Source organism: Zonotrichia leucophrys, chromosome 1 (assembly GCF_028769735.1).
Source record: "Zonotrichia leucophrys gambelii isolate GWCS_2022_RI chromosome 1, RI_Zleu_2.0, whole genome shotgun sequence".
In the NCBI taxonomy this organism is placed as follows: domain Eukaryota; kingdom Metazoa; phylum Chordata; class Aves; order Passeriformes; family Passerellidae; genus Zonotrichia; species Zonotrichia leucophrys.
Genome location: NC_088169.1, coordinates 84,470,423 through 84,487,008, shown reverse-complemented (window position 1 = coordinate 84,487,008; position 16,586 = coordinate 84,470,423). Strand labels below are relative to the sequence as shown.

The window sequence follows — 16,586 nt, the reverse complement described above, 5'->3', positions numbered from 1 at the left end:
GACCAGCATCTGAACTGTATTTGATTTTGACTGCTGAAGACCTGTTAGCAAAAGAATCCACAAGTAAAAGCAACAGATCAAGTTGGCTGCAAGTAAGTAACTGGTACAGTCAGCTATGTACTGCAGTATATGCTTATCTATAATGGGGTTTTTTTGAGGAAATCCTTATATATGGCTTATCACAATATCTCAACCTGCATAATTCTTTGTTCTAAAATCCCATCCCCTTTGAAAAGTCAGAATTATCATAAAAATCTTTGGAGCAAAAATCTAAACACTATGAATATTCATGCTCTTCACAGCTGTTACATTTATGGAAATGCAATAACAGCAAACTTCTTGTATTTGGCAAAGACTTTTTACCAGATGAATATATGCCAGTAAAAGAATTTAAGTGAAATGAAAAGCCTGGCTCACTTCTGTTTTTTAAAGAAGTGTGCTGCAGTCCAGAGCATTTTGAAAGTTGGAGTTCTTTTTTTCAAATCTCAAAACATGTATGCAAATTTCAGCTGTAAGTGCATACACAGCCCATATTTAATAAACACATCCTTTTGAAAGCAATGTTCCATGCCCACAGTTAAACAACCAATGAATGGACATTTTCCCCTGATAGAAATAACAGCAGTCTATTTGCTTGTGATGCTACATGCTGTCAGAGTTGTCATCTTTTCAGAAAGTTTATTCCAGAAATTTAAATTTACCCCTTAGCAGACAATCAGCAATGGCTAATTGAAAGGGAGAGAAAAACCAAAACAGATTACCTGTCTGTTTATTCCTAATCCTATGATTTGTTAAAGCCCTTCTCCATCAGCTATCAGTGCAAAACTGCATATACCAGGAATGTCTGCAAGTGAGATGCACAGACAAAAACATTCAGCACAAGATGTAAGGTAAAGAGGATTGCAACATACCTTCAGCAGCGTGCTCCTTCCTCGCCAGCCAGCCACTTCTCAAGAATGTGCACTACAGATGGGACTAGGAAAGTGATTTTAAATGGACTACTAATAAGTAGGTCCCTGAAACCAGATGTGACAGCAGGGTGTCACTAGGTCCTTTTTAAACTTGCCTCCAGTGCCGTCTCCAAGCTCCTCCAGACAGAATCAGACAGTTGCTGCTCGGATCAGAGCTGAGGAAGCACCGGTGCGTTTTGACTGCAGTTGCTAATGCTCCACTTTCAGGGAAAGCGCAGAAGTATGTGTGTGCCTGCACTAACTGCACACACTCATCAGCCTGCTACAAGCAGGGAGATGTGATATGCATACTGAAAGAGCTGTGCAGGGAGGAGTAGTTCAGAAGCACACCCAAGTCTGTTCTGCTGGTAATTGCACCCTGCTGACCTCCCTGGGCTGGATCACTGCTGTAGCATTCACCAATAAGTCTATCAGTCAATAAGCAATGGATCTGAAACTGTGCATACAGGGAGGGGAGAGGAGAGGGCAAATGCATCTCCAGCTTTCAAACACAAAACTTTCAAGATAGCTTGTTTAAATTTCTCTGCCCTTAATGTTCCCATTGCAAATGCCATGGTCCATAGTTGAAAGCAATTTAATTTCATTTTAATTAATAATCTGAAAGAGGATTTCTCTAGCCATGATAAAGCATATTTTAAAGAGGAGTCCCTTAATGAGAACTACCATTGTTCCCGGGGTTATAGGAGTGCAGTAGCCAGCTGTGAAGATGGCCCCACAGAGCAAGGTGGTACTGACTCACTCTGAAATCTGGAGCTCACAGTCAGGTAGGATAGGACAAATGAAAGAAATACCAACATCTTTACTTTTCATGGGAGAAGATCAACTTCAATGAGGAAGAGGTATGTCCAAGGTCACACATGGAATTTGAACCCAAATCTCCTGCACCCAATTCCGGTTTCTTGCAAATAAAACTAAACTGCTTCTGTAGACAAAAATTATCAAAATACAAAGCAGCTCAGGCTGCTGCTAACAAAAAAATTCATTATGAGCCAAAATGGCATCTTCATGTCTTCTTTTTAAATACACTGTTTTCACGAGTTTGATCATACAAACTTAACATCTAACTCTTCTGGAATGTTCTCCAACCCTCTCCTGGGAAACTGAGCTGTCACATTAGCTTGCACACCTTTTCCACAAAGCTGTAGGATTAAAATTCCTTTGGCTGGCCAAGCTCTACTCTCTCAATATTCAAAGATCCACTCCTTGGCCCCACTGTGGTATTTGGCTTCATGGGTTAATGGTGCGGGGGGGGGGCGGATCTCAAAACCTATAATGAGTAATCAGCACAAGGGTCTGGGAGCCCTGATATGGCTCTGGAGATTATTCTCCCTGGGATTGACTGTATGCTGCTTCATTTGGGGGATGTGATAAGATCACAGTTCAAAGGGGATGTGGCTGCAGGACGCAAACAGTAGGATATGAAAAATCCTTATGGAGATGTGCAGACTCCAGAGCAGCAGAAGGTCTACAGGGAATATTTTTCTGAGTAAGAAGAAAGTTTCTTTTTTTTGGTTTATTGTTATTTGCAGATGAGTGGGGAGAACAAATAGCCTTAAATCCATTGTTCAGCAACCTTAATGAACAAACAATACAAGACAGACACACTGTAGCACAAGTGGAGAAAAAAAAAAGTCACACATAAAACACATTAAAAATCCTACATCTCTGTTTATAAATGTATTTTTCTAAATATGAACCTTTATTATCTCAATAAAATCATGCAGTATTAGCTCAGTTCAGCTTTACAGTGACAATGAAAGTTTTTGCTTGTGAAGAAGAATTTTATCCCTGAAAACAGCTTTGGAAAGAGTAGGTTTTGGATATCTACAGCCTGCCTGGGGAACCTGTTTCAGTATCTCACCACCCAAACACAAATTTCTTCCATATGGCTAATCAAAATATCTCCTCTTCCAATTTGTACACCTTACTTTTGATCCCATCCCTGCAGTTCCTGGTGAAGGATGCCTCTCTGGCTCCCCTGCAGGCTGCCTTCAGATATTGGAAGGTTGCTGTGATGTCTCCATGAAACCTGCTCTTGGATGCTTGTCCTCCAAACTGCCCATAATTCACATGAAGAGTGGAAGTCCTGCTCTTCCTCTGAGCTGACTGACATCTCCAGGAAAATCCATTCCTAATTAGTGCTGCCAATCCTGTCTGAGCAGGACTCAAATTGGTGTGGATATTGGCAGCATGGCCCCACGCTCAGGGCAGTTAGTGCTTCCTCAGTGGTGTAGAGTCACCCGGGCTCAGTGCCAGGCTTATCACATCGTGGGTCTTTGCCCTTCTGGTTACTGCTATACCTTTATTGTTGCAACTTAAAAACAATTAAAAAATTTAAAATGGAAAATCAGATCATTGGTTTTATTGCATGTTAACTTGGGTTCAGAAAGGATTCTAGGAGTTCTGGGATTGTTGTCAAATCTCTAAGAATTTGACAGTACTCAAAAGTTATATTAAACAGTAAATAAAATACTAGTGATTTGGGTAAAAAAAAGTCTCCAAAAATATCTGAACATCCCTTGAATCAATATCTCTATAGAATGAGCAAACCCATTAATTTTTTTTCTGCATGACAGCCACTTTATATGAAAATAATCAAATATCGTCCTAGTCTAGAACAAAATCAAGAAAGATGCGTAGTGAGCTGTGTTAAGGAATGCTTAAAGCAGTAACAGTAGTAACTTCCTACAATCTTTCTTCACAGGATGTTGCATTTTTCATTAAAATACATTATTATCTGAGTGAGATGAGAAAAAAAAAACAAACAAATTTTTTCCTCATAATTTTTAGATGAAAAAAAGTAGACACATCAAAAGGCCAAATAATTTGTCTGGGCTTCCTTTTCAAAATTAATTCCCTTTAGATACTTGATTTTAAGCAAATTTTTGAAACATGATTTTACACAATCAGCGTGTGCCCTGGAAATCAGACTCTTTCAAAACTGTGCAAATAGGATGCCCAAAACCAACACCAATGCTGAAAATCTTAATTTTATACTTATTTCAAACTATTTAAGAAACACCTTTTTATCCTATTCCTAATCCACTGATTTACAATAGAATGATATTTTTCTTCTTAAATCTTTTATCAAACCTTCTTAATAAATAAGGTCTAGAATTTACATGGGACACAATATAACAATCCACTCCTGATTTTTCTCTAACTTCAGGCTAAACCAATCCTTAAATCAATGTTAGGAAATGTACTTGTGCCTAAATAAATTATTAACTTTAAAAAGAATGGATAAAAGGTGACTAGTAGTCTTGAATGTCAACCTATATATAGGCCAGTCTAGGGCAACCCAAGAAAAGACTAGAAATGGTTGCTTAATAGTAATTCAGGGCTTATTTTGGAAGATTGAAGGCTGAGATAGACTTGGAAGACTGTATATCAACAAAATAATTTCTAAAGGCTGAAAAAGGAATAAGACAACACCTTGAAACAGTAGATAAGTGGAGGAAGGGTTCATATAAAATATTGTAAGACTCCTAAAATCTGCAATCTATTATTTCCCCAAATTCAGAAACTAATAAAAAAGTTCTGTATGACAGGCAGCAGTGACCATTTCTATTCCTAAGGACTTCATTATGTCTGCACATAATGAGCCTTTCACATGCTCAGAGCCCAGAGGCTGCATATGGACAGACAGAAATCACCAGAACACTGCCCATATCCATACCCCAGCAGCTACCAAGGTGCCAGTGTATTCCCAGGGAACAGACTCTAGAAAATAGCATTCAGGGAAGAAATTAAAAAAGAAAATCAAGAAATTAGGAACTGTTTTCCAGTTCCATTGGAAATGACAGACATAATGCTTAGCTTGTACCTATCAGTGGAACAACACATATTCAACCGAAAATACCTCAAAAAGATTGAAGCCCCCAAGATAGGAATTTCTCCCTGTCCTTCAAGAACAAATTAGCAAATGTCTACACAAACAAATTTTATAATATTTATCCAATATAAACTCAAATCAGAGAAGCTCTGATTCCTTCCCTAGGTCATAGACAGTTGTTCTGCAAAGATGCAATGATTTCCAAAAACTCCATTTACAGAGCCCAGACCCCCTTTACTTCAGGTGGGAAAACACCTGGAAATCACATTTCCTTTAATAGCAAGAGAAAAATTTTTCTATATAGTACATTGTTCTATAAAGTAGATTTCATGTGTCTTTGTGTTAAGATACATATATATGCATAATATTAATTATATATATATGTATGCACAATATTAATTATCCATTACAAATGGTCTGGAAGATCAGAGTATCTACAAATGTATGTACATATATATGTGTGTGTGTGTATATAACATTCATTTAATCTATACATAAATAATTCACATAGGTACGTGTGTTCTTATGTATGTATTGCATGTAAATAGACTGTGAGTGTACATATTTAAATTAAATGTTGTACTGACTTTTTGATCCCTGTTAACTTGTCTGAAAGAAACATTGAAAAATTCTTGCCTGAGAATAGATAGATAGTATAGATAGGATAGATAGTATTTAGAAACTTAAAGTTCATATCTTGGTACTATATTTCTTTTAGCCTTCCATATTTCCCATTCTAAAGATATTGACTTCTTCCTCCTCATAGTTTCAGAGCGAGGGTATATGAATGTCATTCAAGCAGGGCTGTGTATTTACCCAGAAGACACATTTTTTTTTCTTTAATGCTGAACATTAATAATTTACCCTCTAAGATATTGGAATAGCATCAAATTCTACTTACATTTTTACAAGATTTGTATGTGACATCTAGTCTTCCAGGTTCTTTTTGTGAGCAAAGTTCTTTGAATGTGTTCTATACATAGAAAACTGTACTTTCTTAAGTTATTATTAATAAGTGATTTTAGTACTATATTTGAGTTTCCAGTAACATTTGTATTTATGAAAATTAATGCCTGACAAAGACCTGTGAATGGGAATTCACACCAAAAGTCAAACATTAAAAAAATAAGAGATGTTGAGGCAATGTGATGTGACTGCTTGATTGCCTTTAATTTTTTTTCTCTGTGTTTATGAGCTATTCTGCACTCTCCACTTTAAAGTCAAGATGAAAGTCAATTCAGACTGAAGTCATGAAGATAAAAAGGCAACAATTCAGAGATCTGATTGTGATCTTGTGCGTGACCAGCTTCACAGAGGGATAATTCTCCAGCTTTTCCATACAACACTGTGTCTTCTCCAAGGTGAACTGGCAAAAGTTGAGGTCCCATTGATCCCTAATGAAGGTCAGCCATAGTCTTAAGGTAGTTGTCCCTGTACAAATTTCTTCTCTTTCTAATTTCAAGTCATGTTTCTGTCATACCAGGTGCAAGGGAACTAGTTTTTCCCCATTTGCCCTAGATAACATGTGCATCAGCATATGTTTTTCTTAGTGAGGCAGCCATTGGAGGCATAAATGTCAGACATGAGGAAGGTGCTAGGTCGTACATTCTCTTTAACAGCAACGTGCACACCCATCTGTCCCTTAAATCTCTCTGTGAACCTGATTCTGCGCTTTTGAGAGGGAAACTGGACTGCTTTGCTATTGAAGCACTCCTGTACTGGGCTGTGAAATTCCATATGTCTATACATTTAATGAAAAATGTATACATAGAAATGGTATGAAGAATTTTGGTGTGTGTGCAAACTTTCAGAAAAGCCTGTCAAAAAATACCATTGGTTTGGGAGCAGAAATCCCACTGATGCGTAAGGAGATGTGCTTCTAAGTCATGTGTGTTCTGTAACATGCACATCTAACTACTCATGCTTCAACTAATTACTAAATGGAGATTAAATCTGAATGTTGACCAAAGTACTTCATCTTTCAAAAAATTTTCTTCCATGCAAATCATTCAAATATCAAATTTTAGTGTCTTTCTCTCAAATACATGTGGGAGTAAGAAAGCATAAGAAAATGCTTACCTCCTTATCCATAAACCAGAAAGCACAGCTGTCTCCAGCCACACTAATTCACATAAAAGCAAGCAGATTTTTGCGAACAATGGCCTTTACTGACAATTCTAACTTTTCACTGGAGGTGTATGTATGTGTTTAGATGAGATAGAATCTCCTGGCCCAACATAATTTCTGAAAGTTGGATGAGATCACAACCCCAGGCTTTAAGTAATTCAATATGCTACAGAGTTAAAATCGCTTGTTCTGTGTCTGCCTTGAACTATAAATAAAAGGTTGACCATACTTATGCTCCAACTTTTTTTCTTGGTTTTGTTCCATACTTCTTAATCTAATAGGCGTTTCCATCTCCAAAAAAACCCCAAAAATATTTAACTAGAAACTCCTCTTAAAAAAACAGTAACCACACTTATGAAAGCTGGTTCTTGGAACAGAAATATGGAAGTCCTGGCTTTGAAACTCATTATATGGAACCAATCAAATCTATTACTGCAGTCCAAAAACCAGCGGTAGAATATTTAATATATTGAGAATTGCTGAAGGGTCAGCATGGCGTACTGTTGTAAACTGGGCTGCATCACTGCAATGAAAACAAAAGGTCGTTTCATATTCGACATACTTTATGCACTCAAAGAGCATCAAATATGCCCAGCACCAAAGGGTACCCACAGTGTGCTATTTTATTGCGGGGCATTTTAGATCTTTATACAGCAAAGTATTTTTATGGATTTTCGTTTGTTTAAACAAGACAGCATTCCCGTTGTCTTCAACGGGTGAGAGGAGTATCAATAGAGAGCATAACTGAGCTGGTGTAAATAGTGCTGGGTCAGAGGAAAGTGGCAGCCACAGGATCGTTAGTGAGGTGCTAATTGGATAATGTGGTGAGAAACAGAGCTAAGTACAGAGGAAGGGTAAGAGGCTTAGATAACTGGAACAAATTTGAGTGCTGGAACACTAGGAACAGATATAAGAAGGGGAAAAAATGGACTCAAACTTAGTTTGATGTAGTAAATCATTACACTGGGAGAATCAAAGGAAACAGAAAAGACTGAGTGCTGCTGGAACTAGTACTGAAACTCCCAGGCTGGACCTGGCTGATGAAACTCCTTTGCTAAAACAAAGACAACTATGTTGTTCTTTCAGAAAGCAAGCCAAGAAAGCCAATGGAAAGTTTTTTGTTGCCTAAATGTACGTGACTTCTAATGAACTTTTTGACACATCTTCCTAACTAATGCCCTTTTATGTGGTCACTGATTCCAATGATTGGTGCTATAAAGGTGGCAGTGCCATTTCAGTCCCTGCTATTTATACAAGATCCTTAGCTGGCTGGGCTTCAGGTTCCCCTCGATCAGGAAACTGGGCAGTCAGAGTGCAACCATGCAGAGCATAAAGCCATTCCTTGCAACAGCACAGCAGGTGGGAGGCAGGCTTGGTAAAATTTTCAGAAGTAGCTCATGGTGTGGCTCAAACTCCCTGACATGCAGATAGTTATTTCTTTCTTTTAACCTAACGCAGAAATCCAAATCACATTCAAAAGACTTTAAAAAAATATAGTATTTTGTAAATGCTTGCTTTCTCTTATTTACTGGGAGTTGAGTAAGAACTTTGGGACACAATGATCTTAGTGATCTTTTCCAATATTTATGATTCTGTGATTTTAAGACAGGGTTGTGTCAAGAGACCAAACATGGAGACTTTACTGGTCTGAGACTCTTCAAACAGAGCTGGTAAGGCATCACCAGGAGTGTTCCCTTAGCCCCAGAACAAGGACCGGATGAATAAGTAGGTACTGCTAATCTCTAGGTTCTGTAATTTTAATAGAAAATATCTCTGTTCACAGAGATTTATGTCCTGTTGCTAAGCAGCAAATCTGTGCATTCCTGATTTGCTCTGGTCATAGAAAGGACCAGAGGGATGTCTTGTTTGCCATCCAGGAACTCCAGAGATCAATTAGCTTTCTGGGCTGCCCTAGGTATAGCTTTACAACACTCAAAGTTACAAGCACATTCATGAAATCAGACACTTGTTCCTATTTGTTTCTACTTGGCAAACAGAGCTCAGGAGAAAGGAAGGAAAAGCAAATTAGAGACGTTGACAGAGGAGGGTTCTTATTCTTAAGAATGTCACAGTGTCTGTCTCTCAGATTATTTTTTTCCCCTGTAAAATGTAAGATGCTGTTAAAAGCTGTTAGAAGCTTCTGCATTAGAAGAGGTCTGCTGTGAGATACACCGTGTAGTAGGAGCATAGGCAGTTAATGTAGAAAAATTCTTTCTGGAAAGGAGGTAGAAGGAGCAGCCAGGGTCCTGTCCCATTTCCACAGCAAGCAGAAAATAAATGCCAGCTCTCCCCAACAGAGTCCATCACCAGGCTCTCATATCTCAGGTCCTTAATAAAAGTAAAGTTTGAAGACTTTTACTCAAAAACTACATGGAAAATATACAGTGCTTTGTCATATTTTCCAGAGGCATGGCCAAAAGATGCATCCTTCTGCTTCTATTTTGTGCTTGTCTTTTCCTAAGAAATATTGTAAAGAAGCCCAAGCATGCCCCAGCAAGCAAGTATTTGTGACTCACTTCAAATTCACCTCTATGTCATCAGGATTCATTCCCTGCATGGCATTTCATAAAACTGCCTTCAGAAAGGTTTTTAAAGGTCTTCTGCTAACAATAAAAAGCATCAACAACAGCTCACTGTATTTATCCAAGAAAAGAAAAAAAAACACAGCAGTATGAAAACAAGTGGAGTTTCAGAAGAAATAAATAAAACCCCAAAATTTCCTAACATTGCCAGCATGGTTGGAAGATGCCAGAAAACTCTTAGGTCAGTGATCACAAATAGCAGCATTTGCATCCCTAAAAACTGTCATCAAGAAAGAGAAAAAGTTTTGGTTTGGATTGCTTTTTCTGTAAGAATGGGAACTAATGACTTCTGGTTTTCCACAACTTGTAGAAACAAGTGGTTAATTTCTAGACCTAGATCTAGAGGTTGGATGGTATTTTCCAGAGCTGGTCATTTACAGAGGTTCTTGCTCATTTTTATATCTCCTGTTTAACATATGAGCTGATATTGAAGTCTTTCCCTCACATAGGTGTGTATTGGAAATTTGTAAAATTTCTCTTCCCTATTCACATACCCATTTTTACTAAACTTGTAATGTTTGAATCTTTGATCTATTCTAAATTATTATCAAATCTGGCTAAAAATTAGTCAAAGAATTTAAAAATCAGAGATATCTGTTCATGTGCACAAATACACTAGGTACAGAAAAACTAAATCTTAAAGGAACATTAGAGAAGGAGGAGGAAGTGACAAGGACTGCATGTCCCCATTTACCCATGAAATTGAAGATTAGATCTGAGACTGATCATATGAGAGGCTGAAGATTCATCAGGCTATGCACAACAGAACATACTAATTTCAGAAACAGTGGTGGAAATGATTATAGGATCATATGCTTCTATGATTTTGTCCTTACATGATTCTATGTTTATCTGATTCTGTGCTTCTAAGATTCATATTCTGTAATGCTATGCTATAAAAGCACAACAGTTTCCATCAAACAAGACAACATGACCCTGTCTTAGATATGAGGTGTAGGAGTCCATAATCTAAAAAAAAAAGTAAATATTTCAAACAGACACAGAAATTTCATAATATCTACCTTCAGGAGATGTAGACACAGCTATTTGTCTTGTGACAAAGTATGTGTTTGATAATTTCAAAGTTTATTTTAATTTTTCTCCTAGAAAACAGCCTCTAATTAGTAAAAAATCCCACATATACTTGAGTCAGTGGAAACTTATCACGCAGGATACCAGTCAGAGCAGAGAAAACTATACAGCCATGCACTCCAAGGACTGAATTCTGGGTCACTGCTAATTGCTGGTTCTCTCTGAGCCAAAAGCACTGGAGAAAAGGGGGAAACAGGCAATCTCCTAGGCAGAAGTATAAATCCAAAAAGTAGTGTTTGCCTTGGTGAACTGCAAGCATGGGAAGGAATGGGGTTTCCACTCTGGGGAAGGCAGAAGCCCTCCTTGGGCCTGGAGATGATGTAATAAAAACAACATCAGACAAGAAGGAGATATTTTACATTCAGTTTGTTTGAAGTTACATTTTTGACTGCTTTACTCTCAGAAGAATGCACAGCAAATGCTATATGCCACAGTGTCCTGCCTGTCTGCAGTTATGTGCCAGGCTGAGGGTTCTGATTAATCATTGGAACAGGCTGCCCAGGGAAGCAGTGAAGTCACCATCCATGTAAGTGTTCAGAAAAGCAGCTGATATTGCACTTCTTGATATGGTTTAGTGGGCATGATAGTATTCAACTGAAGGTTAGACTTGAATCTTCATGATTCTATGACTCTGAGTCCCTCAAGCTCAGGTTTGCCTGCCTATGCAGGTGGCCTGTTTACTATAGAAGACCTTGAAAATAGGTTTATGGAAAGCATTTTAGAAGTCATGAGAATTGTTCATATATATCATGCATTGTAGCACTATTTCTTTCCTTCACCGGATTTTTTACACTCTGAGGCCAGTTCCAGGATCTGGCACTCCCTATAGCCTCTTACCTGGACCCCTGTACGTTTCCATGGCAATTCTCTTTGTGTTGCCACATCCTTTCTGACACACACACTGGGGACTTGGCACCCTGCTGAGTGGAAACCATTGCTGAGCTTTCCTCTTAAGCTGATGGGAGGGAGACTGCACCTTTGTGTTCACCCTGCCTGTGTGAGGTGCCATGCAAACCTGCATGCTCACACCACCCGACCGATGCTGCTGGGTATGGGAACCCCGTGTACAGCCTGAACTAAAACTCTCCCAGGACTTACTTCAAATGGGGATGCTGCCATCACTGGCTGATCAACCATTCAGAGTGAATAACCCACACGTTCATCAGGACCTTAGGTGGAATGCTCTGAATTCTTCCCTGAGAGAAAAGCAACTTCTGGAAAATTTGCAGTCCTGTCAGAAGATGTCGGGAAGGGCTCAAAATGCCACTGCCTGACTGAGATGGTTGGATGAAAAAAAACCTCCCAAAAATACATAAAAGAAAAGAACAAAAAAATTAACAAAAACCTGCCCCCAAAAAACACTTTTCACAAGCATGGAATTTTAATGGCAAATCTTACAATTTCTTCTCAACCCCTATAAGTGCTTTCACTCCAAACAGACCTATTCAGTTCCAAAATATATATTTGAAAAGTCTTGCAGAAGCCATGGTTCTGGCACTTCACAGTCCTAATTTCGTTTTTGGGATTAATTCCCTGACATAATGCATCATAGTTCTCAGCCTTGATAGGAGGAGGTAATGCATCAAGTATGAGCTGAACATCTGTCATACATTAGGGGAGATGAAGTCCTGGAGATCCTCCTTGCTGTTTGTCATGGTTTCACTGCAGCCATCAACCAAGCACCAGGCCACTCACTCACTCTCCTGCCAGAAGGATCAGGGACAGAATTGGAAAGGTAAAAGATAGAAAAAGTGGGTTGAGATAAAGCTGAACGCAAAAGGGAAACAAAGGTTTAATTCACGGCTTCTTGTGACCAGGCATCTCCAGGAAAGCAGGGCCCCATCACAAGTAAAAGTTATTTGGGAAGACACACACCATCACTCCAAATATCCTTCTTCTTCCTCCTTCTTTTCCCTGCTTTATATACTGAGCATGATATCACATGGTTTGGAATATCCCTTTGGTCAGTCTGGGTGGCCTGTCCTGTGTATGTTTCCTCCCAGCCACCCGTGAACCCCCACCTTCCTCACCAGTGTGGAAATATGAAAAAGAGAGAAGGCCTTGGCCCTGTGCAAGCCTCACTCAGCAATAACAAAAACATCTCTTTATTATCCACCCTGTGCTCTGCACAAATCCAAAACAGCCTCAGTGAAGCTGAGCTCAGCACCTGTGAAGAAAGTTAGCTCTACCCCATCTCACTGTTTTATAGAAAAACAATCAAAGTCACAGGAACTAATGCTGCTATGACAGCTAGGGCTGAGTTCATTTAACCCATTTTGAGATATCTGCAGTGTAGATGGACACATTGGAACTTGGCACCTTGCCTTTATTTGTAACTAAAGGGACAGAAATGAGCACTTTTAGAGTGAGATCCATTTCACTGTAGACATCAACAACTGATCGGGTGATTCCTCTGATTTTTATTGATTCTAGGGAAAGGCAAGGGTGGACTGAATTCTTGCACTAAATGGCTACATCCCTAAAGGCAGGAATATAATTAGATGAAGACATTTTCATTCATTGGGACAAAATTCACAGGGAAACACTTTCGTTTCTTTTTCAGAATTTTTTATTTGGGAGTAATTTTGTAAAGGAAAGAAAAAACTTTCTCTGAAAATAACATTTTTCATTAAGAAGATATCTCATCAAAAATCAACTTTTCCATCAGAAAGTTTTAGCAAAATTTACAGCGAGCCCTATTCCCTAGTTTTAGATAAGTACAAGACATGAGGTGTTTTTTTCTCCCTCTCTAACTACCAAGCATGCAAGCACGTTCTTGGATATGAGTCATGCAGGGTTTTTTCCAGTCTGTACATTACAATCAAGAGATAAATAAAAGTCTATTTATTTTGTAATTTTACAGATAAACTTTAATAATATTGCATAATGTGTCAAGTATTCTTACAGTAGGACTGAACTGTCTGATCTGTGCTGGTGGTTTGGCAGTTCACTTTACACCTGTTTATCCCTAAACTATGGAAAAGAAAATTAGAAAAATTCTTTTGCATCATATAGGTGACCACCTCTACATGGTTATTCTCTATATTTCCCTATTTTCTGGGTGGGCAGATACTTGACAAGTCTTGAAGACTTGTCAAGTATCATTCATTTTCACTGTGGTGTGTCTGAAGAGAACTAGCTGTTTGAAGGCAAATTTGAAGATAAATCTAGCAATATTTATTCTATAGATTTTAGATGTATTTGATATTTGAAGGAAGACCCTGGGTTTTTTCCTATAGCATAATACTGACCCAAAGCAAAATTTCTGCTGATTTAGTGCCATTTTTTCTCAGAAATAATCAAATTTTAAATTCTCCATATTAAACATTCTCTTAAACCTTCAGGTTATTCAAATTTAAATGAAACAAGTTCCATAGAGATGTTCATTGCATTTTAAGAGAAGAGGCCTCTATCCTACATATTTTGCAATTTCTTACATCTAAATTTATCTAATTTCAGAAATCCCAGCCATTTTCAGGGAAAATGAATCTCTTCTGCATTTGGGGCAAATACACTCTATTATCGCACCTTTCCCTAAGACTTTTAGAGTTCCCTAAAGAATTTTAGCATTCCAACATGTGGTGAAAATTAGTAGAAGGCAAAATGATCTCAGGAACTGACGTGACAAGCTGTGAGTCCCCTCAACCTTTGGTATCAGATGTAATTTCCTCTTTAAAATAATTATAAATTCATATAGTCACATTTATACTGATCTGATTTTCAGTCCTCAGGCAAACATCCCATGACACCTAACCTCTCTGCCTCTGCAGTTGTTTTTTTTCCAAACATTGATTTTGCTTTAAAGCACTAAACAAATCCTGAAAGAATCAGTAAACAAACCTGACGCTAGACTTTTCCTTATTAATATATAAATCAATAAGCATAGAGGAACACATTCATTAAGAACAGGAAAAGCCATTATAAAGCAGATATTTTAATTACAACCTCAATTAAAATTATCCTTCAGCTCTGGATGGCCTCTTGCATGTAAATCACTAGATAAACTCTATCCTTCTGTATCTCAGAAAAAGTGTGAAGTTCCTATAATTACCCATAATGAGGCTGGTATTGCCCATAATCTCTCTGACATACTATCTAGGAGGGAAGGGCATGGAACTGGAAGCAACATCCCAGCCATTAAATTCAGCATCCTGATATTGTAGGAAAGAGTCGGTACAAACTTTCAGTGAGCTACATAAAACTATTTAGGTTTTGACCACTTTAGGAAGCATTTCAGGTTCTAACTGCTCTGTTTCATGTCACGCTATCTCTATCTGTTAATGTTTCAGACTAATATTGGGACCTTGGTCTTAAATCATTTTGCTTTCCTTTGTTCTTATTCTTCTGCTGTATTAAAATGATTTTCCCAACCTGAAATCAGTCGATATAGCTGTTATCAAATGTCTATGTCTTCCATCTGTCCAATCATTTTTATCACCACAGGGACTTGAAAGAACCTCTCCATGGAGTTTGCTTTCTTTCAGGTGTGTTATTTTCCTTCCATCATTTGTTCACAGTCGCACATAAAGCAAGTCTAGTCGAGTCTTGGACTCTTTTATCTGCTTTCTTTCATTAATCTTTACTAGGAGATTTCTTTGGACATGTTGATCTAGTTACTGCAAAACACTTTGTAGAATACTTGCAGTGAATAATTGAAAATACTGTGGTGGCTACAGCTATTGTAGCGCAGTACTAATCCTGCAGGCTTATGGTACCACACAACCAGCTGTGAAGGCATCTTCCTCTTTCCAGAGCTCAAAAATATTCAGTGCACCTGCAGAGTGATAGGTTAAAGGGAGTATGCTGCTGATTCATGCCCTTAAACTTTATTTCTGCTTTGGTAATGAACTGTATGCATGTGTGTAGGAGATAAGCTGAGCTTCAGAACAAAAATTTATATTATTTATGCATTTATATGCAGGAGGAACTCAGAATTCCAGTGTTTTAGGAAATATATGAACGATGAAAAATAAAAAGACAAAAACATAAGGAGCTCAGATAGAAATGTTTTTTTATGTCTGAGTATGGCAGTCACAAGGAAATGGTCAAACAAATTAAAGCAATATATAAGTCTGTGAGCTCTCTTAATTTCTTCTTTAAAAGATCTTAAGTTATAGTTATAGATCTCACTCTGAAATAAGTATTAAAGGACCATAATAAAATTGATTTCATGAGGATAATGAGACATAGTTCCCAGGGACATGGTCACAGCCCCAAGTCTGACAGAGTTCAAGAAACATTTGGACAACTCTCTCAAGCACATGGCGGGACTCTTGGTAAGGTACTGTGCAAGGATAAGAGTCGGATTTAATGATCATTGTGTGTCCCTTCCAACTCAAAGTGTTCTAGGATTTCGTGATTCTACAATACAGGAGGAAGAACATGAGCCTTTTTGAGGAACCAGAGTCACTTTTTTTCAGATTTGTAGGTTCAGTGACTGCACCCTTGATTCAATTACAGTGCTTGCTGCTACATGAAAATCAACCACAGGTTTATGTAGTTCATGCAGTTCTTTAATTCTTTGAACTGAAAAAGTAACTGTACACATTGTGCAGCCCATAATAATTTATTATGATTATGTCTGATTCTCTGGGAACTCTTAGCATGCAGTGTTGCCTGTATTATTATGTAGTCTTCTTTACAGAGCTACTTCTTACCTTGCCAGTTGACTTTTCTCATCATTTTTGTAATTAAAATCTCTTTTGATCTTATTTGGCATTCACTATATGCACACAAGGAAATACCTTGGAACTGGCCTGACTATGACTTCATACAGTCCACTAATTAAACTAGGTTTTAATCAGAATTTCATAATCACTCTTAATTTTCTGACTAGAAGGTGGTTGTGTCTGCACTCATTTCCCCAGTGACTTCCTAAAGGATGGATATACAAATGAAAACTGACTGTACAAGTGAGATTGCATGGTTCCATATTTATTCCTTCACAACTATTCCTGGTCAGATTTACACCATTTACAA

The 16,586-nt window shown here is 38.0% G+C and overlaps 1 protein-coding gene across 9 annotated transcripts in view; it reads right to left on the bottom strand.

Moving 5' to 3' along the window:
• Positions 1-1,238, bottom strand: part of TENM4 (teneurin transmembrane protein 4) — a 1,542,144-nt gene extending 1,540,906 nt beyond the window's left edge. For all 9 annotated transcript variants that reach the window (XM_064720073.1, XM_064720105.1, XM_064720113.1 and 6 more), the window contains exon 1: positions 912-1,238. The gene's annotated coding sequence lies outside the window, so the exon portion shown is untranslated. The remainder of the gene's footprint in view (positions 1-911) is intronic.
• Positions 1,239-16,586: the final 15,348 nt, after the last annotated feature.